Source organism: Thermobia domestica, chromosome 18 (assembly GCF_964235325.1).
Source record: "Thermobia domestica chromosome 18, izTheDome1.hap1.1, whole genome shotgun sequence".
NCBI lineage: Eukaryota > Metazoa > Arthropoda > Insecta > Zygentoma > Lepismatidae > Thermobia > Thermobia domestica.
Genome location: NC_137471.1, coordinates 70,380,681 through 70,403,685, shown reverse-complemented (window position 1 = coordinate 70,403,685; position 23,005 = coordinate 70,380,681). Strand labels below are relative to the sequence as shown.

General features: G+C 36.8%; 1 protein-coding gene and 1 long non-coding RNA gene across 2 annotated transcripts in view; one reads left to right on the top strand and one right to left on the bottom strand.

Annotated features, from left to right (window-relative positions):
• Positions 1-23,005, bottom strand: part of LOC145676060 (uncharacterized) — a 1,660,834-nt gene that overhangs the window by 196,216 nt on the left and 1,441,613 nt on the right. The gene's annotated exons all lie outside the window — the stretch shown is intronic.
• LOC145676098 (uncharacterized) lies at positions 5,970-11,460 on the top strand. Its single transcript, XR_014129285.1, has 2 exons — positions 5,970-7,138; positions 7,201-11,460. It is a non-coding gene; the product is annotated as an uncharacterized LOC145676098 (long non-coding RNA).

The window sequence follows — 23,005 nt, the reverse complement described above, 5'->3', positions numbered from 1 at the left end:
CGAAAATAAAGAAGAAATTACGCACGTTACAGCAAGGGTAAATAAATTGGAGTCTCACACCATTCAATCTATTCAACAAGTCATAGACCAAGTACAGAATATCCCCACGCGAACAGTTGTAAAAGCGGAAGTGAATCGAGAGGTGAATGATCGTGTTTTGAAGTTAGAGCAAGAGTTGAATAATTTACGGAGTAATCAGTTTAGTCGCGGACCTCACCCTTTCTCACGAGAAACTGACGAAAATAGCGAGTACGATAGTGGTAGTGAAGGTTATGAATCCGATCACTCGAATAGGAAGGGGAAGAATAATCCATTTTTCGGGAAAACTAGTAAACCTCGACGTCGTATTACAATCCAAGAAATACGAGACTTACCGACATATAGTGGGATGCCAGACAAGGAAACTGCGCGTTCATATTTACGTGATTTGCAACATAAGTTAGACTTATTGAATGTACACGAAGATGCAGTGTTGCCGGTACTACCAAGTTTACTGCAGAATCCATGTTTGGAGTGGTTTCGAACACGCCAACATTTGTTCACCACTTTTGAGGAATTTAGCAATGCTTTAGTTAACGCATTTGAATCAGAAGCAATTGTAGTGAGTAGGCTGACCGCGTTGCGGAATACTTCCTTTGACCCAAGAGTACACGGTTCAGTTTTGGAGTTTGCAACCACTCAATACCGTGCATTAAGTGATTTGAATCCCGAAAGCACTCCAGCGAAGATATTAGCTAGTATTGTACCTACGTTGCCATACAAGTATCGAGAAATGTTTGCGTTTTATCCATGCACAGATTTTGCACAATTTATTGCTAGTGTCAAACGTCTTGAATCTTTACGTTTACCAAACGAAAAGGGTTTTAAGCGCGAAGGTAACAGTTATGAGAATCGTAATAAGCAGTACCAGGCGGTTCGGGTACAGTATAGCAGACCGACTAGAGAGAGGCCTAATAATACCAATAATCATCCACGGAACGGTAGAAATTCTGAACAAAGCAATTTTAGGAGAAACGAGCGAGAGAATAGGCGCGAACAGCAATTCACGAGTGATGCGCGCGGGAGGAATGAACGATCTAATCAGAACACTAGGTCACAACGTGGTAACAATAACTCTCGTGACTTTGGGAATCGCTTCAATTGGAGAAGGGGAAACAATAGTAATAATAGAAATAGTAGGCCTAATTTCAATTTCCAGTCCAATAATGAACGGCAGAATTGGCGAGAGCGCACGCCCGAGAGAGATGGTGGGCATACGTCCGATCATAGTCAGCAGGGAAACTAAGATCCGATGGGCACGAAGGGGTCGCGTCCATCGAAGGCGATTCGTTTATAAATTCCCCAAACATTCTCCGTGTCAGGAATTATACTTTCGCAAATGATGATATTTTAGATAGTGATGGTCGAAGTGATGTAGAGGAAGACAATGAGGAAAGAGAACTCGTCACCGCTTACGATCGAAATTATTCTGCGTACATAGAAACAACAGTTAATGACATTCCAGTTAAAACTCTCCTCGATACAGGCGCTGATGCCTCGTTGATCTCGTACGAATTTTGGAAAGAAATAAGCAAAGACATTTCCGCGCCTAGGTTGCAGTCAGCAGACGACGTTCTTTTGGTCGATTACAGTGGCCGCTTCAAAAGAAAGTGCAAGGGTAAAACAATAGTACCAGTTCAGATTGACGTATTAACGTTTTCACTCGAGTTGTATGTCGTGCAAGATTTAAATGAACGTTTTATTTTGGGTGTCAACGCGCTTTCACAATTACAGAGTATCATTGATTTTAGTCAGGGCACGTTTTCATTGGAACATGAAAACATTAGAATTGTTGTATCGTTACTCCCACTTTCGGTGCAATCTATGTCAGATGACAGCGATCAAGAAACAAATGACAGCAGCAATATTAAAGAACATCAGCGTATTAACCGTGTAAGTGTTAATGAAGGAGAACCCTTCCAAAAGCAGGTTGCCACGGATGAACAGATCATTAATGCAGTTCAGAGGGCAGATGGGTTAACTCAGTCACAGCGAAATCAGTTGTTAGACTTGTTATTTAAATACAGGGAAATATTCACTAACTACCCCGGGAAATGTAAAGGATTTGTATACCAGGCAGAAATTAACACTACGGAAGCATTGGTAAGAAAACAATATCCTATCCCTTATAAGGCCATTCCATTCGTTAGGAACGAACTTCAAAAATTACTTGAGTTGCAAATCATAAAACCAAGCCAAAGTGTACATAGTAACCCACTCTTAGTAGTACCTAAAAAGAATAATCAATTCCGCCTTTGTGTCGATTTACGCATGGTGAATGGGCATTCCGTATTACGACAGGTTAGGCCAGAGCGCATTGAAGATTTACTCGCGAAATTGCAAGGAAAGAAATTTACCACGGTTATTGATTTACAACAAAGTTATCTGCAGACTGAACTTCATCCGGATTCCCAACCATATTTTGCTTTTAATTTCGAAGGTTTATGTTATCAATATCAGCGAGTGGCATTTGGATATCGAAATGGATCATCTGCTTTGAACGCGATGATGGCACATGTCTTGGGACCCGAGTTACATAGTAAAATCATTCGATACGTAGATGATAATTTAGTAATGTCCAACAGTTTTGAAGAACACTTACAATTGTTAGATGAAGTATTTCAGAAATTCGAGGAACACGGAATCACGTTAAACATAGACAAATGTTTGTTTTGTGCCAACGAAGTCCCATTTTTAGGATATGTAGTTAGCAAGGAAGGTATCCGGAAAGACGAACGTAGTATAACAGCTGTGCGAGACTTACCAAAACCAACCAACATTAAAACTTTGCGCTCAGTATTAGGGTTGTTCTCTTGGTCTAGGTCATTTGTTCCCAACTTTGCTATGAAAGCCGCTCCATTATATGATTTGTTGAAACAGAAAAAGAAATGGCAATGGAGCGAACAATGTGAAATGGCATTTAATCAAATCAAGCAGGATATTTGTAACAACATCATGTTAGCTCATCCAGATTTCACAAAAGATTTTTATGTGCAATCTGATGCTGCACAATCCGGAATAGGAAGTGTCCTCTGGCAAAAACACGGCGACGAAAAACGTATCATACAATGTATAAGTAGAACGTTAACACCTACCGAACAGAAATATTCATCCACAGAAGCTGAGTGTCTTGGGGTCATTTTTGCAATTAGAAAATGGAAATCAATGTTGTTGGGCAATCATGTAATCATTGTCACGGATCATCGTGCTTTGTCATATTTAGATCGTGTCAAACCTTGGAATAATCGTTTGCTCAGATGGGCCGTTGAACTGCAAGAATTAAGTTACGAGGTACAATATATACCAGGCTCTGAAAACACTATAAGCGATACGTTGAGTAGGCTGTTCCCCACCCATGAACACCGCCTACTGAAGGTTCACACTTTCCAAGTGTTACAGGAAGAAGTTATGAACATAACACCTGAAAGATTAGCCGCACTCCAACGTGAATGTTCCGATTACGCCAACGTTATTGCTGTTTTAGAGGGTACAGTAGACGAGACTGAATATAAAAATGGTAGATCGTGGAAAAAGTTTTATAAATTGGATAATCATATCTTATTAGTTCGAGATTTTCACCAGCCAGATCAATGGAAAATTTGTGTTCCTCCAGCACTTACCCAGAACATTTTAGTTGCGTACCATACCGACATTCACCATCCAGGCGTTGAAAGGACTTTTTCTATAATTTCAAAAGCGTTTCATTGGAAGGGATTGCGAACAGCTGTTAAAAACTTCATTCGCGATTGTATTACCTGCCAACGTATGAAACCAGACCAACATCCACCTGCTAAATTGATGCATACCATACCAGTAAATGCAACTCGTGACGCAATTAGCATAGACTTTTTAGGAAGTTATCCCACTGGCCAAACTCAGAAAAGATTCGCTTTGGTAATAATGGATCTTTATACCCGGTATTGTACTGCGTTTGCATTGCGCACGTCAACAGCGAAGGCTGTAGTAAGGTGTTTGGAAGAATTTTATTTCCCCATGTTAGGATTGGTGCGAGTAATTATTACTGACAATGCAGCTGTGTTTCATTCGAAACCGTTTTTGAAGGCTATGAAAAAGTATAATGTAGTTGTTCGTCATACTACCCCATACCATCCTATGGCATCGTTAGTGGAAAACGTTAATAAGAATCTAGTGCAAACCCTCAGAACTTTGTGTTCGTCATCTCACAAGGAGTGGGCTGAATATCTGACCCAAGCAGTATTGTTGTATAATTATTCTATTTCCCAGAGTCTTGGTGTTTCTCCTGCCAGTTTGCATTTAAATATCAATTCCTCACGACCCATATTCACACATTTTGGTATAAATGTACAGGAGGCGATTACGCCTGAAGATTCGATTAATTGGAGCAATAAACTTGTTATGGCCGATTTACGTAGAAAACGAAAGATTGCCATACGTAATGAAAAATGGAATCAAGCCCAACAGGGAAAGAGACTCGTTGTTAAGGGAGATCTAGTGTTTGTTAGGCAACGAAATGTAAGCAGTCTTGTTAAGAAGGAAATAGCAAAGTTCTTTGAAATATTCCGAGGGCCGTATGTTTGTACTTCAGTTACCAGTAACGATCGCGCTGTAGAGTTATGGGATCCGTACAATGGTCAAAGTATCGGTTTTCATTTCATGGACAGAGTAAGAATTTGGAACCCCACCCCAAAGACTTACAATACTTGGATTCTCATGGCCAGAAAACATTTACCAGAAGAACAAGTAGCTAAACTCAAAGATGCTCCTTACCATCCATCAACACATGAAAAGTCATTACCATTGCTGTACCCAGAAGTGGATATTGTTAATCAGCCGGATGAAACTAATGAGGGTAACCCCGAAACATTGTTAAAACAGAATTGTGTTAAGTTACAACACTGTGATCGCTTAGAATACTTTTTACGTAAGTTGGGTGATTTGTATGTCACGCATTATTGCAAAGACTCCATTGAATGGTCTGACGAGTGTGTTAAAGCGGTTATGACTAATTTTTCCAGTGGATTACAATTGCTCCGTTGAAAAAAAAAAAAAAGAAAGAAAAAAGTCAGGAACCCCACCAATCCGTATGTTTAGGGATTTCTCTTACAGCTTACCAAAGAAGACCATCCATCCAGCCAGCCATATTTCTCACCATTACAACAGGTACGTGACATAATAAATATGTGCTTAATAAAATTTTATTTCAGGATTAATTCCAATTGAGGATGACCAGGAGAAAGAAAAGGGATCCAGGAAGGATGATTACGGAAAAAGAGAGGTAAAGATAAACTGAAATTAGTTCGCGAATGTATTTTGATTCAAAATTTTATAACCACCACCCATTTTCCAACCATTACTATTTCGTGTGGACGCTACCACACTCACGAAATTTTAAATGATTTGTTTGGGTATTTGTGTTCATTTCAGGATAAAAGGAGAGGAGGTCTGAATAAAGTTTCACCTATATCATTTTGTGTTGTTTTATTACCATAATATTAAAAGAAATGTGGATTTGAAAACCTGTTAACCCTGTTTAAAGTCATTAATAGGAATTTTAGAGATTGCTTAGGTACTCTTAGAGACTCTGATAGGATCTTTAGAGAACGTATATCACAAATGTGAGTACATGCACATTTAAGATTATTCGCAAACATTTCCGTTGTTTACTTTGTTGGCGGAAATATGTAAACACAATTGTATTTTGAAACATGTCTTGAAAAAAAAAAAAAAAAATAATGTGTTCGTTCGTCGATGATTGTCTTTGTCATTGAATATATGTAAGAGTACAGTAAACCCACGAAATTGAATTGGTTATACATTGTAGTGTCAAAATTCTAAAAATATTATTAAATGTGATTGAAAAAAAAATAATAATACAAAACAAGGTTGAAACTGTTAAACTTGATCACAAATTGATTCATATGAATAATTATTACACAAAGTCAATAGGTATTTATTATCACATTAATAAAGTTTAAGGTTTAGTAAAATTCAAAAGTAATAACGTTATAAAATAAGAAGAATGAAGAGGTCAGAATGCAATCTAACCCTTAGAGGCGTCACTACTATTCTCTTTCAAAATTACAGTGACGAAATCGGGTTGGCATCCGGTTGGGCCCTCAGCTAGTGTGTGAATTTGGCCTTTAGACACACACACTTCAAAATTCCCTTTCGGTCTGTGACATTTAATATATATATTTAAGGACAAGATATCTAGTTTGACGCTTAAAATTTTATATTTTATCAGATGTTCATTTTTCATTGACTCGAGTAAAACACTAAATTGTAACTGTTTGGATTTTAATCAAACCGATTCCTTCTTCTTTTCTTCGGGGTGCATCGTATTCATAAAATAAAATAATACATTATTTTTATGTAAATATAAAATGTGATAATGTCATCATTCGCAAAGGATCGTTATATTATTTTATGGATGCGATGGACCCAATAATCACCGATACAATTTGGTATCAACATATAAAAATGTTTTTTTTTAATTAGGTAGTAATTACCTACAATAAATTTGGATCATAAAATTGGAATTGTAATAAAATTGGTTTATAAAAATGAAAGATATATATAATATATATATAGATTGGCCGTAATAATCAAAAATATTATCAACCTTGAAATTCATTGATGTCGGTAACTTTAAACAAAATTTGATAAGTTTTATTTTAAATTTTAAAAAGAAATTTATTCTCGGAAATGAAAAATGTGAATAATAATTGTTTAAAGTAGAATCAAGTAAATCATGGATATGTCATTTTAATTTTTTTTTAATGATGGTTGTTAAATGTAACAATTAATTCAGGATGTGAAAATTTTCCAATTTCCGTTCTTTTTAATCTTCCTTCTATGAAAAGAGTCTGTTGGTTCTTAATTGAACATTTTCAACCCACTGATAATCATAGTCAGGCTCGTAATGTTGGCCTCATTTACTTGTTTCGTTGAGATTATTACCATCTTATTCTTTATTTCTCCACATTGAAAAAAAAAATGGAAAAATTAAGCATGACACGTTTGTGCTGGAAGCCGATTAGCGTTATCTTACGTATCTGTAATTCTATCAGTCTACTGGAAAATTGTCATTTTACGTCATGAATTATTGTAATGTTAGGTTGGTGGATGATACACTCGATTGTGACTTTAATCTCGAAGGTGACCATATTGTAATGTTAGATTGGTGGATGATACACTCGATTATGACTTTAATCTCGAATGTGACTATATGCCCGGATTTGATAAGTGCACTTTGCCAGTGAGGCCGCACAATTTTTAATATCGGCCAGCGTTCCTTAAGAGAATGTGTTGTAAACCTACTAATTTTGTAGGTAGGAGCGGGCCAAAATTATTAATAATTAATAAATGGTTGATGATATTGAGATGCGGGACTGTAGTATCGAACTTTCCCCCCCCCCAGGGTATTCTTCTTGTCCTTTTCATGTCTTTATTTTCTCGAAATACCTTCTATAGGTCTAGATACTGACAGTCCAATTGGGGTTGGAATGATTTACCCGATTATGACATAGCTGTAATGCTTGAAGCATTCAGCTGGGATGGGATTTGGATTTAGTGCAAGAGCGATTTATGCAAATCGTCGGGAAGTTCAGCGATCCCGCACACTCTAGCTATGAGAAACTAGTAAGCCAGCGCTCATTGATCTTCGGGATCAAATCATTAACCTATATTTTTGTTTAATTAATGGCTTACGACCTGTTTTGTCAACCAATGACACACAGGGTAGCGCTACGTCAGGCTTAATCGCCGTTTCACTCATACTTGTACATATGTACCCCAATGTTTGATAGTTTATTAGTTAAGTTACGCAAAGCAAGCTTGTATATGAATAGTTCAATTATCTGATACGTAAGGAACAAGATATAAAATAACAATAATAATAATAAGATTCAAATATCACGTATTGCATACAGAAATCATTAGTAATGTCAAACTTTGTAAGTCTTTTTGAGTATATTTACTTTGCATATTTAGTGAATAAATATAGGATTTGGATTTAATCATATACCATTTTATGTTCACATGTTAGGTTTTTTTTTTGTAAGGTTTCACAAATTTTGCATTCATAGTTTAAAAGTTACTGTGTTTTACTGTATGAAAAAAAATATATATAAACTCATATATATACATACACAGAAATGCACATTACAGTAAATTTTGTTGAACTTTAATATAATATACTAATTTTTCAGTCTTTCAATATAATTTGTATTACGTGTAATTTAGTCGTAATGATACATACAATATTCCAATTAAGTAGGTTAACATTTTTTTTAATAAAACGTTCACGTATTAAGTAATAAATAGCCGAGTTATTTAGGGAATTAGCTTTGATACACATTTTTCACATTTTTATTTTTATTTACGATAGTTAAGACCAAAGGCACAAGCAATATGCCTTTTATACGAAAGAAAATCTTGTTTATTTTAATAACTAAAGATTTTTATAAAATGTTTTAATAACTTTTATAAAACATTATAATAATTTTACGAAATGTGCTATAGTAGTTCTAATAATCAATGTCATATTATGTGTTGGTTCATATTTTTAGGTCCTTAGATAAATGTGATGTTTATTAGTAAATATATCGAAGAAACATATGTAAGCAAGTCACTGAAGAAGGTTAGTTAGTAATGCCCGAAATATAGTTCAGTTCAATAATTATGCAGATACTATTGAATTAGATGTTCTTTTTCTTATCGAACTTTTACATTTTTACTTCATTATTTTGGTTATCGATTAAAAAAAAAAAAAAAAAAATGGGAGGTAACGGAGACACACAGATACATTTTCAAACTTTTGGCGCTAATTCTAAAGTAAATTTGTCTAAAAGTAAGAATACTAATTTGAACAAAAAAAAAAAGGGGAAAGAATATATAAATAATTTCTTTTCGTTAACATAGTCAACAATCATTTGTTTTAGTGGGAATAAAATCAGTTTGTATTCTAAGTTTATTTTGATTATCGAGAAGTACGAGCGGTAATTGTAACGAATATGAGAGGTCAATGATTGCACAAGAATAATAATAGGTAACAAATTATCTGAGGCATAAGGCGAATATATAACGATGTTTGCAAATGGGTTCAAGAAATATTGCGGATATATATATATTTTTGCGTACCCTGTTGACAAAGTACGTCTGGAATAGAGATGTTATAATAAAATCAGGCTATGCTCTGATAGCAGTAGCAAGGCTATACTCTGATAGTAGTAGCGATGAAATGGTCTTATAAAAATGTTGTTTACCGAGGTTGACGTTGTGCCCTCGATGTAATTAAATGGGGATGTGATAAAAATGTGTTAATAAGAAAAACGTTAGAGATGATATTTCTTAAATACATGAACAGTTATGTAGCCTTAATGGATGCCGTCATATTGTTACAGAATAGTTAAACATTGTTAAGAACAAATTTTTGTTCTAAAGATCCTCTCAAATCTTAAACCACTTGATAGAACATATGAGAATAAGATCTATTGTGAAATATAACTTTTAGGATTGTTGAATTTTTGTCCCACCAAACTGATAAGTGAAAGATTTTTTTTTTAGTTTAATAATGTTAAATTGTAATGACAAAGATTATTACATTGATAATATTTTTCATTTTAGACTGTATTGATTTCTTTTGAAATGCTCGAAAAAGATATCCGTACTGTTTGTGAAAAAAAAAAAAAAAAAGAAAGGAGTTTTTCAAAACTTGTTTGTAGCCAATAAGTATTGAGGTTTATCTATTGTAAAGCAATGCACAAATTCGATTCTGTTATTGATTCCATTTTAATTTCCGAATTCCGAATCCGTTTCCGATACGTTTCCAGTTAAAAAAAAAAAAAAAAAAAAATGTCACGTATAATTTCGTTAGGTAGAAAGAATATTTCTTTTCATATAATCTTAAATTTTTACCCAAATGGGACTTGTATACTTGTTGAATAACTTTTTTTGTAATGCTGTGGTGAATAGATTTTGTTAGTAGTGAATGTTCATAAAACATAAGCACACGGTGAGAAACCATAGTTTAGAATATCGAGTGAAAATTAACAAAATGGTAGAAAATTACATATTTTAATGAAAAGACATTAAAAGACAGAAAACATGTCTTCATAATTGTATAAAAAGTGACCGAAAAAAAAAAAAGTGACCGAACATACAGGTGTAAAGACCTATCACTTAAAATAATAGCAAAGCATACAAAATAGTGCAAAATGGTGGTACTAGTGCTTTGTAAATAATGCTCCTACAACAGTGAATAGTTCCTCCAAATTATAATGCTAATGTTTCACATTTACCCCAAGTTGCTCCTATATAGCGTTATTATGTTCGTCCCCACAAGGAAACATTGTGTTCACCATTATCATGAAACAGTAAAATCAAACCATATACAGGGTGCATCAAAATTAAGGACCAGATGTAAACACTCAGGGTCCTTTGGCAATTTTGTCGATACAATATTGCCAATTCTCTGTGGGCGCCATTTGCTATCGACCACCGACAGCAAGAAAAATTAATGCGTATAGTTTATTAAATTTATAATTGACTTTTGGTGATAAAACATAGTAGTTGGCAACTCTATACATGCTTGTTCAGCACATGACTTCTCTTCGACGCCACAAACTGACTTTTCTTGTGAATGTGTGTGTGTGCAAAGCAGAGATTCTTTGTCTCAAAGATGTTGAAACTTCCGGTTGAACAGCTTCGAGAAAGTTCTAGAAGCTACTAGACTATTTCGTACTTCCGGTGATTTTCTAAAGTGACTGGTGATTGGACGACTTTTCAATGACTGACCAATCGGAAACTATGTTACGTCCTAAGTGCATTCTGTACACATGCTTTGTGTGTTCAGGAGGGACGCTCAGCAATCGGGAAAGAGGACCCAATGGATGCGTGACGCGACCCGATTCAATGACACAGTTTTTCAGTGAAACTTCATTTTATTAAAAGCATCGTGATTTGAACAATATGTATAAAAAAGGTTTAACGTGTGTAAATGATTTCTGGAAGTAACGATCGTCATATTAAACAAGAAGACTCGAAATTTATGCAATTGGTTCCATTAGAGCTCTGCAAGTCCAGAGGAACGACAAGGTGGCCACGCCATTTTTGAGGACAATGTGATGTAAGTAAATGTGAATTAAAATAATAGGAGCAATCAGGAAAATAAGCTTCGCGAGCATTGACATCAAGTTTGCCTAATTCAGGAACTCATCGACGGAATGCAGAAGTGATTCTAGCTTTGGGATTGTGTTTTACCCGCCAGGTATCTCGTATTGCCATTAAATAGTGAACTTCGAATTAAAAAAAAAAAAAAAAAAGGAAAAAAAAATTGATAACAAACGTAAACTTACAACGCAAACGGTCACAATCCATTAAAACGCATGCGTATAATTATATTATGTAAACATTTTCAGTTCTATTTTTTTTTACATGTTGTTTAGCTAGATAGGGAATTCCAAAGTACTATTTTGAAAAATTATTGTTTATTTGATGTCATTGATGAGAGTGTTGTTTTAGTGATGTAAATGATTAATACTTATTGTTCATTCCAGCTCAGATATATGTCAGTATTCAAACTTCCCGTGTAAAACCAGTGCATGTAAAGTTATTAATTTTGCTTTCTGTTAAATATGAACGATTGATATCTAAGTCCCAGTGTTTCAATTGTTTGCCAGATATTACTTTTTTTTTGTGATTGTTTTTAGTGCTGAACAGAGACGCGAGAACAGGTTGCGGAATGTACATGATTTTAATTATATTTATGTAGTGAACTATCCCTCGCGCCAAACTTCCAGTTAGATAAGAACGGTTTAAGTCGATATTTTTATTTACTAATTTTTATATTCGGATAGTTCGGACGCAGCCAAACACGTTGCCACCAACTCTTCCGCTTGAGTCTTTCCCAAGCTCAGGGGAAAGTTGGCAAAACATGCGTATACTTCCCGGTGGAAGGGATGATTGGGAAAATTTCTAGTTCAAAATTAGTGTAAACGAGAGACGTAAATAAGCTTGTACGATCCCCCTTTCACCAAGGCGATAGTAAACAAAGTATGAAAATAAACTTATTTTCATATAAGGAAAGCATTCAATTATTAGTGCTGAGAAAATGTAACTTGTCATTTAAAAAAACTGATAATTGATGCTTTTTTGTTTCATCAGTTGCTTGGCTATAGGCCCGTACCCACATGGGGACTAGGGGACCGGGCTCCTCTAAAGTTTTACTGTCCCCCTAAAATATTCACGGTAGGCTTGCAAATGAACTACTATAATATAGTGATGAACTATCATATGGTTGGATCACCCCCCTAACTTCTACCGCCCCCTCATATTTTTGGGCTGGCTACGGGCCTGATTGGCTACCTATCAATACACACAATGATTAGTCTTAAGGGACCGTCCACATATTACATAACGCTATTTTTGACCAAATTTACCCCCTCCCTTCCCCTTGTCACACTTCGTAACGCAAGGCTGAACCCCTCCCCCGTTCGTTACATAACACCTTTGTATTTTTGTTTTTCACCAATCTTGCTTATTTTGGGAGCTATTATCATAAAACACTATTTTTAATGGGAGAACTTTTATTACAAAATGCTTTTATTCTGAATATATTTGTAGTGTTTTTCGCCAATAAATCAAATACCGGTACGTATTAGAAAATTGTAGGATGATAATCATATTTTAACCCCATAAGATTGCTTAATTAACAATCCTAATTCTTCAAAACTGCATACTGTCGTTTTCCCAAGGAGATCACACCTATCCTTTTCGGTCAGATGATGACAATGAGGAAATACTAACAAGGAAGATGAAGGTGGAACAGGATCTAAAGAACTAACATTGACCTCTTTTTCAGGGATCCATGATGTTTCGTGCATTTGAAGTTCGCCAGTGTCGACGATGCAAAGTTCTCTTCCTCGTCGACCACAGATTCGAAGTGGCTGTGAATGTGGAGGAGGAGGGACATCTCGTTTGTGAACAAGCTTTCGAGCATCTTTTTTGGACTTCGGACTTAAGTTTACCTCTTTTCATATTCTTCTTGTCCTAAATCAGTGCGAGAATGCGAATAAACTCAATTTCTTCAGAAATATTCAAATTCAAAAATAAAAAAATAGTACGAATTAGGTTTTTAATATCTTATTTTGATCTACAAATCCTGGATCGTTCCATCGCGGAAAATATAATTTCACGAAAAAGAATTGCTTCTGTTTCCCATGCAAAACCCCTTAGAAGAATAGAGTGAGTAATGATTCGAATCAAAGGTTTCAGATAACATTCTTAAAAATAGCAATACGAGTGGGAACATGAGGGCATTTTCAGGCGGTGGTTACGATCACTAACAACTAACTCCGAAAAAGCATGTTCCCTAAATCCAATGCTGCGATAGCCACAAAACGGAGTTTTATTGTATTGTAATACATGCAGGTTTCTCCACCATTTATGCTGGTGTCTAGTGCGTCTTCGAATCTCTTCTGTATGATTCCATGGTGTTTGGGGTCGCTGAGATGAACAGTAACACTTTCGATGCCGTTTAAATTAAAATTTAGCCATGCAACTTGGGGAAGGGGAGATGTATATAAAAATGATCAAAAATGACTTATATTTGTGTCGAATCCATAGTTTGTGGAGTCCGTAAGTTGACGGTGACAGTTTTGGTTCTATTTATATCCAACATGAAACGTATTCTCCCCGTATGAAGACGAGTATTCTAGCTAATTTATAAAAAAAGAAAAGACTGAATAAAATTATTTGTTTAAAAGATTGCATATAAATCTGAGAATAAAAATAAAAATTACAGCAGAAAAAAGTGTAACGTAACAAAGACCTAAATCCCCTCCTGCCCCCTTGTCAGGCTTCGTAACGCAAGGCCGAACCCTATCCACCTTTCCCGCGTTACGTAATATGTTGGAAGACCCCTAAATGTGTCTTAATCACATATCCGTTAGATACAGAACAAATAAAGACATTTTAGTTGTTCTACTGACAGTCAGTACATATAGTGTTTTTTCTTGAATGACCCTTGTGCACATTTCGGTTACACACAGAACAAATCCAAGGACTTTTTTTTTTTGACATCAATTCGAGGACAAATAGCACATCTCCTCCTTTTAGCTGGAGAATCTGTCTGCGGACGGTCTTCATTGATGTTCCCACCAGTTAGTCGTAACAATGACTGCCGAAGCCTACGAGAAAGTGTCTCGCATTCGCCCCTTAATTTTAGGTGATCTTGAATGAGAGTCATCCGAATACTCCTCATGAAGTCTCGCCTCTGAAGCCTTCTTGGTTCTTTGGAAAGATGGTAAAAAACAAGAATATTTAAGCATGCAACGTCCAATATTCTGTAGAAAATTGCAAGAAACCACCTTCTGCACGATCTGCTAGTTCGGAGTTCTGCACACCTTCGTAACACTCCCCAAGAAAACCACAGAAAAAATGTAATGCAGAAAACAGATAGCGCAAGTACTATCCTGGAGAAAATTTCGACCCCAGAGGTCCGAAAACATCGAAACAACTAAGCGCATGGACACGAACACCTAGTCGCTACGAGATCTCAAGATCAACTGAAAATTGCCTCCATTAAGTTTTACGTCCCACGATTATGCCGGCTAGGATAAAGGAGACAGTGATTATGAGAAATAAATGAAATGGTGGAATGAAGAAAGTGGAAAGAAATGGGAGGACACCGAGAAAACCCACGCACACGGTGCTTATCCAGCACAAGGTTCACTTTGCGTGGGCTCGGATCGAACCCAGGACCCCATGCACCAGAGGTGAACGCTCTACGACTGAGCCACCGCGGCCCCCTAGCAAGGTCAACTGAGAATAGACGACTGAAACCACAGTGAAACAAAATATATATATTTTGTCCACAGCTAGAAATGTGCTAGGTCAAATTTGACCCCACGATAGTAGTTACGAGCTAAGTATGTAGTGATAACTTAGGAAAAAGATAAGTAAAAACTTAGATTTCTTAATAAAAATAATTTTATATACTGTTTGTATATATATATATATAACGCAGCAGCTGAATATAACGCACTAGTATATATATCACGAGGGGGCCGCGGTGGCTCAGTGGTAGAGCGTTCACCTCTGGTGCTTGGGGTCCCGGGTTCGATCCCAGACCCCGCCAAGTGAACTTTGTGGTGGACAAACACCGTGTGCGTGGTTTTCTTGGGGGTTCTCCCGTTTCCTCCCACTTTCTTCATTCCACCATTTCATTCATTATTCATCACCACAGTCTCCTTTAGCCTAACCGGCATAACCGTGGGACGTAAAACTCAAAGATTTCATTTCATTTCATTGGGGGTATTACAAACGTGTTAGGGCATGAAAAGTGGAAGGGCATCGCGAACGAATCTTGTGTATGCAACTTCTACTAGGAGAACTTATAAGAGTAAGACGGAAAAGAAAGACAGGTAGGTAACATACTGTATATAATAAAGTTAGAAGTTCATATTACAGTAAGTTCAATAATGAAATACAAAGTGTGAGTTTTGAATATATATCCAGGGATGTAATGGGGAGTATACTTACCTAAAAATTTTATAATCCAGCGTATACTCACCTTAAATTTACGAAAGAATGAGCGTATGTTGGGGTGCGTACACGCCAAGGAGTCTTGCGTATACGCTGTACTTTTGAAAACAATGGAGCGTATACCTACCAAAAATTCTAGCATTACACACCACTGTATATATCCTAACATAATACATATTTATTTTTACATAATATCTTACGAGAAGTTAAATCCCAAAACTTCCGTTGCATACTCCACAGTGTAAAGACAAAAAAAAAAGTGTGATTATAATGTGACAACTTTGTATATATAATTCCACATTATGTAATGATTATGAACACGTGGTCCGCGTTAATCACTCATATATATATATATATATATATATATATATATATACATGTTATTATCGTAGCCGTAACTGTTGCTCTTAACAACTAGCTCATGAGCCTTTTCTGTATGAGAGCTCGAGTTCGAGTTCCACTTTAAACTGTAGATCTACCATCTACGTCTCATATAATCTCGGTTCTCAAGAAGAAAGCTAAAATTCATTATTGTTTGATTTGGTTTCGTCTCTCTCCCCATTACATAGGGCTGATCTCAAAACAGATTTGTAGTACTCTCTTCAATTGCCATCAAGCGACATAAAAATTAGCAGAATATTTCTTCTAAATCGAGACCAGAAACTACTTTACGAGACAAGAGGAGACGGGAAAAACTTTTTAGATTATCGAGACGAAAGAGAAATAATCGTCTTCGAAAATCGAGACGAGACGAGAATTCTATAAAAATTGATGAGACGAGAAAATCTTATTTCTCGTCTTTCTCGTGAGGAACATACTATATTTGGGATTGAATTATGGTTCTCACATCAAATTTAAAGGCTGTACTACTGAGCCATCAATCTTCTTCCTCCTTAGTGACACGGAAGACTTGATTTGAACGTTTGTGTACTGTCCCGCACGAGACGAGACGAAAAATAAAGTTTTCTCCTGTCGTCTCTTAAATTAAGTGTTGGATTCTCGTCTCGTTTTGATTTTCGAAGAATTATTTCTCTTCTCGTTTTATAAATTATGAGAAATTATGAGAATGCTTCCGAGTTACGAGAGTTCCACTAAGAGTGTAATATATCAATATTTAAATCATATTTAGTATTGAAGTATATTATGTAATAACTTACGTATCTTAAAATGTTGATAAATACTCTTCATTGTCTGTGCTCATGGGTTTTCTCGGGGTTCTCCCGTTTCCTCCCATTCTTCATTTCATCATTTCATTCATTTCTCATCATCACCGTCACCTCTAGCGTAACCGGCATAATCGTGGGACGTAAAACTGAAAGATTTCATTTTACTCTTCATTGTGTTCGTACAACCACTGTTATAATTTATGAACTTTTACTATGAATTATGTAATAATAAAACACTGGCATCTAAGACTTCAGTGAATGGTTGCCCATGAGACAAGAATTGTCATTTCTCGTCTCGTCTCTAACTTGGACATACACCTCTTGTCTTAACTTATTAGAACATACACTTCTCGTCTCGTTTCCGAGACGACGCTAGAAATTTCTGTATCCTGCACATTACTTTTTTGCTTCTCCAAATACTAAATTTCTCAGTTACCTTTCATGCCACTTGTTTCCATTTGCTTGATTCGTCAAGTATTTAAAAGTTAAACTGAATTTAAATATTTCTCTTTGAGGTATAATCTCTTTCTAATCAGATATGTTTTATTTAAACGAAAAATTCTCTATGCGATCTAGCATGATGCAAAGATTTTAGAAGAATCCGTAGTTATAAATCCTACTAACCTATTATCCTCTTGAAATTTTTGTCAGAAATATAATTTCTAAGAATTTTTTTTATATATATAATACGTATGTTTTCTATTACCATTATTCTGCGGACAATAACAATTTTAATGTGATAGGATTTAAGTTCTATATACATATATATATCTTCTTAACACTTGGTGCGTATCATTCAAAATTACTATATACATGGTGTTTCAAAACAACACCGAGAACGTTCGGGAGCTGATTCCTGACACTAAGATAAGACAAAAAGTATAGACCAACCTGTGTGCACAAATGCTTCCTTTGAGTTATAGACTGCCGAAAACGCGAAAAAATGAAATTTAAAGGTCTAAAGCTATGGGACCTACCGTAGTCGGGTCAAGACTTAACTTAGGATCTAATATGTGCACTATCCAAATATCCATGTTTCAGAATCCTGCGGTACTTCCGCGACATTTTTTATAGAGGTTGTTGGTGAGTGTTTCAAATTATATGCCCGTAGCCAAATTCCTTCTATAAAATTTGTTGCGGAAGTACCGCACGATTCTAAAACATGTATTTTTGGATAGAGTACACGCTAGTTCCTAAGTGAAGTCTTGACCCGAGTAGGTCCCATAGGTTTGGGGCTATGGACCATTAAAGTTCTTTTTTTCATGTTTTCGACAGCCTATAACTCCGAAAGGAAGCATTTGTGCACCTAGGTTGGTCTATACTTTTTGTCTTATCTTGGTGTCAGGAATCACCTTCCAAACGTTGTCGGTGTTGTTTTGAAACATCCTGTATATATATATATATATATCATGATTTACAAAAATGTCTGTAAAACGGCTTGTTTCTTTAAAAAAAACTCTCGTGTTGAGCTAGGTGTCTCCACGCAGCACATTGTGCGCCTGCCTATCACTACTTTGTGTGACGTCACTCGCTACGGTGAAGGGCTTCTTGCCTTACCCCAATGAAAATCAAACAATATTTTCGCAAACAGCCACAGCTGGGGGACATAGAGTGGCACAGAACGCACACAGCTCGCTGTATAGCTGCAAATACTTAGAACTATGAGACGTGAGACCCATGGACAACTATAGTTGCTCTCTTGTTACAAGGCGTTCAGTCAGGGAGACAACTTTGGTCTTGGTTGCCTCGCACCTACCAAGGTCAGCTCCTGCGACGGAAGGAAACAACACAACAGCAACATAAAACTACTCCCTTCTGTTTACTTTTCACGAATATTTGTCACCTTCGTGGGTACGGGTCACGTACTGCGTAGATTTAAATTATATGTTTGTCAAGAATATATTCCCTATAAAGATATGAGTACTGAGAAGGAAAAAAAACATGTAGCTATTTTTGTTCTCCTTTTTCTATTAGCCAGTGGAAGTGTGTATGGCTATTTGAACACCCTTCTTGTAATTAGTTAGGATTCACTTCGTCTTTTTAGTTAACCTTTGGGTATGAATAACACCGGGACAACTCGTGGTTATGATAGTGGCGTATTTTCGCGCCCGAAGGATTACGGAAATAAGTAGACTCCGATGCTTTTGAGACGGATAATGAAGATAATTTGTAGGAAGATTCTAGCATCAATTTATGTGACACGCATCTACCTCTATCTATTTGAAAATACTGGGTGATATCAATAAAAATAAGTAACTACTCCTGAGAAGTCCTGCTCGTGAATCGGAGTAACTACAGCTGGAGTATCTCCTCCCTCAATGGGTGATATCAATAAAACGGAGAAGTTACTCATTACGCCCAATTTTGAAGTAGTTACTAGCATTAGTATCAATAAAAAGAGAACTGAGCACTAGTCGTCTCGGCTGACCTCGGAGAAGCCCCACCCTTTTGAAGTAACCACACCTCTATTCTCGAGCCGAGTAACTACTCCGCGTTTGTTATCAATAAAAATCAAAGACTCCTCTGTGATGCTAGTAACTTCTCCAAATTTGTGGAGCAAGCTAAATAGGTGACTCCGTGCGAAATATGGCAGAGTATATGATTGTTTTGCTATGTAGCAAAACTTATAAATTGCATAGAAATGTTGCAAATGGAGATTACGAAAAACAGGTTCATGAAAGAAAATGTAGGGTAGTTAGCACAACATTTTTTAGGAGAATCAACGGAAATTTGAGATGGTGCACTATGTAATGACGAAAAGATGCGGGTTTTCTTGCTTTACGTGAGTGATCCGGGATTCCAGGTCTGAATGTTAGGGGATTCTGTTGTGGCTCAAAGTACTGTGTCTTTGACTACTACAAGTGTAATGGATGCGATTATTGCGAAATATGAAGATTGATTGTTTCCGGAGGTGTGTGTAATATTCAAACAGCAAAGGCAGAGTGGCAAGAACAATATAAATTTCCGGGTGCTATCGAAGCACTTGACTATACACACGTGGCAATAAAGAAACCTAGTATTTTGAAGACGAATACGCTAATAGGAAGAGCTCCTTCGTGGCTAAGCGCATAGCGTACATGCCTTTGACATGAGAGACCAGCGTTCGATTCCCGGCGGGAGCTCATATGGTTCGGATTCCAAGTTGATCAGTGGGTCCCGTCTCATATAGCCTCGCTACTGAAAAGGACATTAAACTCAAAATCAACTTAACTCAACGCTGATAGGAAGGGTGTATACATGAGAATGTATATTTTTTATGCCAAGGTGAAAGGGGACACGTATGGTGTGGAAAACGCAATCAGATGGACGTGCTTTATGACGTGACTGGCTGGACTATTTAAAAATAGGAAACAAAGGGACCAAGTGTCTTCTTTCGTTCTTAATGCCAAACAATCTTGGACAACACGTGATATGCACTTATCGTGCTAATCTTGATATTGCTGGATTCCAATCAACATCCATCAGTTCCAAGAGGTTTGTGGTTTCAGTATTTTTTTTTTAATGATCGCTCAGATATTAAAGATACTCTTTTGGATTTGTGTCTCATTTGTAGATGTATTTCATATTTCGTTGCATTTCACTGTACTTGCCTTCAAAGCTTCGGCTTTCCTTCGTTTACTTTCTGGTAACTGTGACTTTGAAAGTACCACTGAAAACTCTTTATAATATCCACAAATGCACTTTGATTGAAACTGTCGTTACTACTTGTCCCTTCCATGGCGTTTAGGATACTGCGCCATAAGTTACCCACAACGAAATGACCGCCCAACAGATGGGAGAAATGAGTAACCACTACTTTTATTGATGCGACTCAGTGCTACGTGCAGAGGAAGCGCGAGTAAACGTTCATAAATCTGGAGTAGACTAGACCTAAGTAGTGGCTTGTTTTATTGATATGAAATTGAGGGAGGAGATTACTCCAGGTGTAGTTACTCCGATTCTCGAGCAGGACTTCTCAGGAGTAGTTACTTATTTTTATTGATATCACCCAATGTAGAGTGGTTAACACAACATTTTTTAAGGAGAATCAACCGAAATTCAGAGTGGTGGATTATGTAATGATGAAAAGATGCGGGTTTTCTTCAAGGGCGCCGATCCTATGGGGGCCAGGGGGCCCGGGCCCCCCAAAGCTCATGTGGGCCCCCGATTGTATTTATGAATATACAATATTTGGCATAATTAGAGTGCAATTTGTCTTAAAATCCTGATATATATACCTTCTGCATTTGAATGCCCCCCCCCCCAATTTACAGAGAAATCGGTGCCCTTGGTTTTCTTGCGTTACGTGAGTGATCCGGGATTCCAGGTCGGAATGTCAGGAGATTCTGGTGTGGCTCAAAGTACTGTCTATGACTACCTGAAAATGGATTGTTTCCGGAAGTGTGCGTAATATGCAAACAGCAAAGGCAAAGTGGCAAGAACAATATACATTTCGTGGTGCTATCGGAGCACTTGACTATACACAAGTGGCATTAAAGAAACCTAGTATTTTGGAGAGTAATACGTTAATAGGAAGAGCTATTTCGTTGCTAAGCGGTTAGCGTACATGCCTTTGGCATAGGAAACCCGCGTTCGATTCCCGGCAGGAGCTCATATGGCTCGGACTCCACGTTAATCAGTGGGTTCTGTCTCATATAGGCACGCTACTGAAAAGGACGTTAAACTAATAATCAACTCAACTCAACGTTGATAGATAGGGTGTATAAATGATAATGTATTTTGTTTATGTCAAGGCGAAAGGGGACACGTGTGGTGTGGAAAACGCAATCAGATGGACGTGATTTATGACGTGAGTGGCTGGACTTTTTAAAAAAGAAAACAAAGGAGCCCAGTGTCTGCTTTCGTTCTTAAAGCCAAACAATCTACAACGACCTTGGACAACACGTGATATGCGCTTGTCGTGTTAATCTTGATATTGCTGGATTCGAATCAGTATCCATCAGCTCAAATAGGTTCATTCCCATGGTTTCAGTATTACTTTCTTCTTTCCCGTTTTTTTCTTCTTTTTTATTTTTGTTTTATTCTCGCTCGAATATTAAAGATTCTCTTTTGAATTTGTGTCTGAGTCGTAGATGTATTTGATATTTCGTTGCATTTCACTGTAATTACCTGCAAAGTTTCGGCTTTCCTTCGTTTACTTTCTGGTAGCTGTGACTTTGAAAGTACCACTGGAAACTCTTTTACAATATCCACAAATGCACTTTGATTGAAGCTATCGTTGCTACTTGCCCGTTTCATGGCTTTTAAGATACTATGACATAGGTTAAAAACAACGAAATGACTGCGCGATGAATGGGAGAAATGCGTAATCACTTCTTTTATTGATACGACTCAGCGCTACGTGCAGAGGAAGCGCGAGTAAACGTTCATAAATCTGGAGCAGACTAGACCTGAGTAGTGGCTTGTTTTATTGATACGAAATTGAAGGAGGAGATTACTCCGGGTGTAGTTACTCCGATTCTCGAGCAGGACTTCTCAGGAGTAGTTACTTATTTTTATTGATATCACCCAATTTCGTATCAATCAAACCAGCCACTACTCACGTCTAGACTGCTCCAGATTTATGAACGTTCACTCGCGTTTCTTCTGCGCGTAGTAGTGAGTCGTATCAATAAAAGAAGTGATTACTCATTTCTTCCATCCGTCGCGCGGTAATTTCGTTGTTTTTAACCTATGGCGTAGTATCCTAAACGCCATGGAACGGGCAGGTAGCAACAACAGTTTCAGTCAAAGTGCATTTGTACTATAAAAGAGTTTCCAATGGTACTTTCAAAGTCACAGCTACCAGAAAGTAAACGAAGAAAAGCCGAAACTTTGAAGGTAATTACAGTGAAATGCAACGAAATACCAAATAAATCTACGACTGAGATACAAATTCAAAAGAGAATCTTTAATATTCGAGCGAGAATAAAACAAAAATAAAAAAGAAGAAAAAAAAAACGGGATAGAAGAAGGTAATACTGAAACCATGGAAATGAACCTGTTTGAGCTGATGGATGTTGATTCGAATCCAGCAATATCAAGATTAACACGACAAGCGCATATCACGTGTTGTCCAAGGTCTTTGTAGATTGTTTGGCTTTAAGAACGAAATCAGACAGTTGACTCCTTTGTTTTCTTTTTAAAAAAAGTCCAGCCACTCACGTCATAAATTACGTCCATCTGATTGCGTTTTCCACACCATACCTGTCCCCTTTCGCCTTAACATAAACAAATACATTCTCATGTATACACCCTTTCTATCAACGTTGAGTTGAAAAAATGAAATGAAA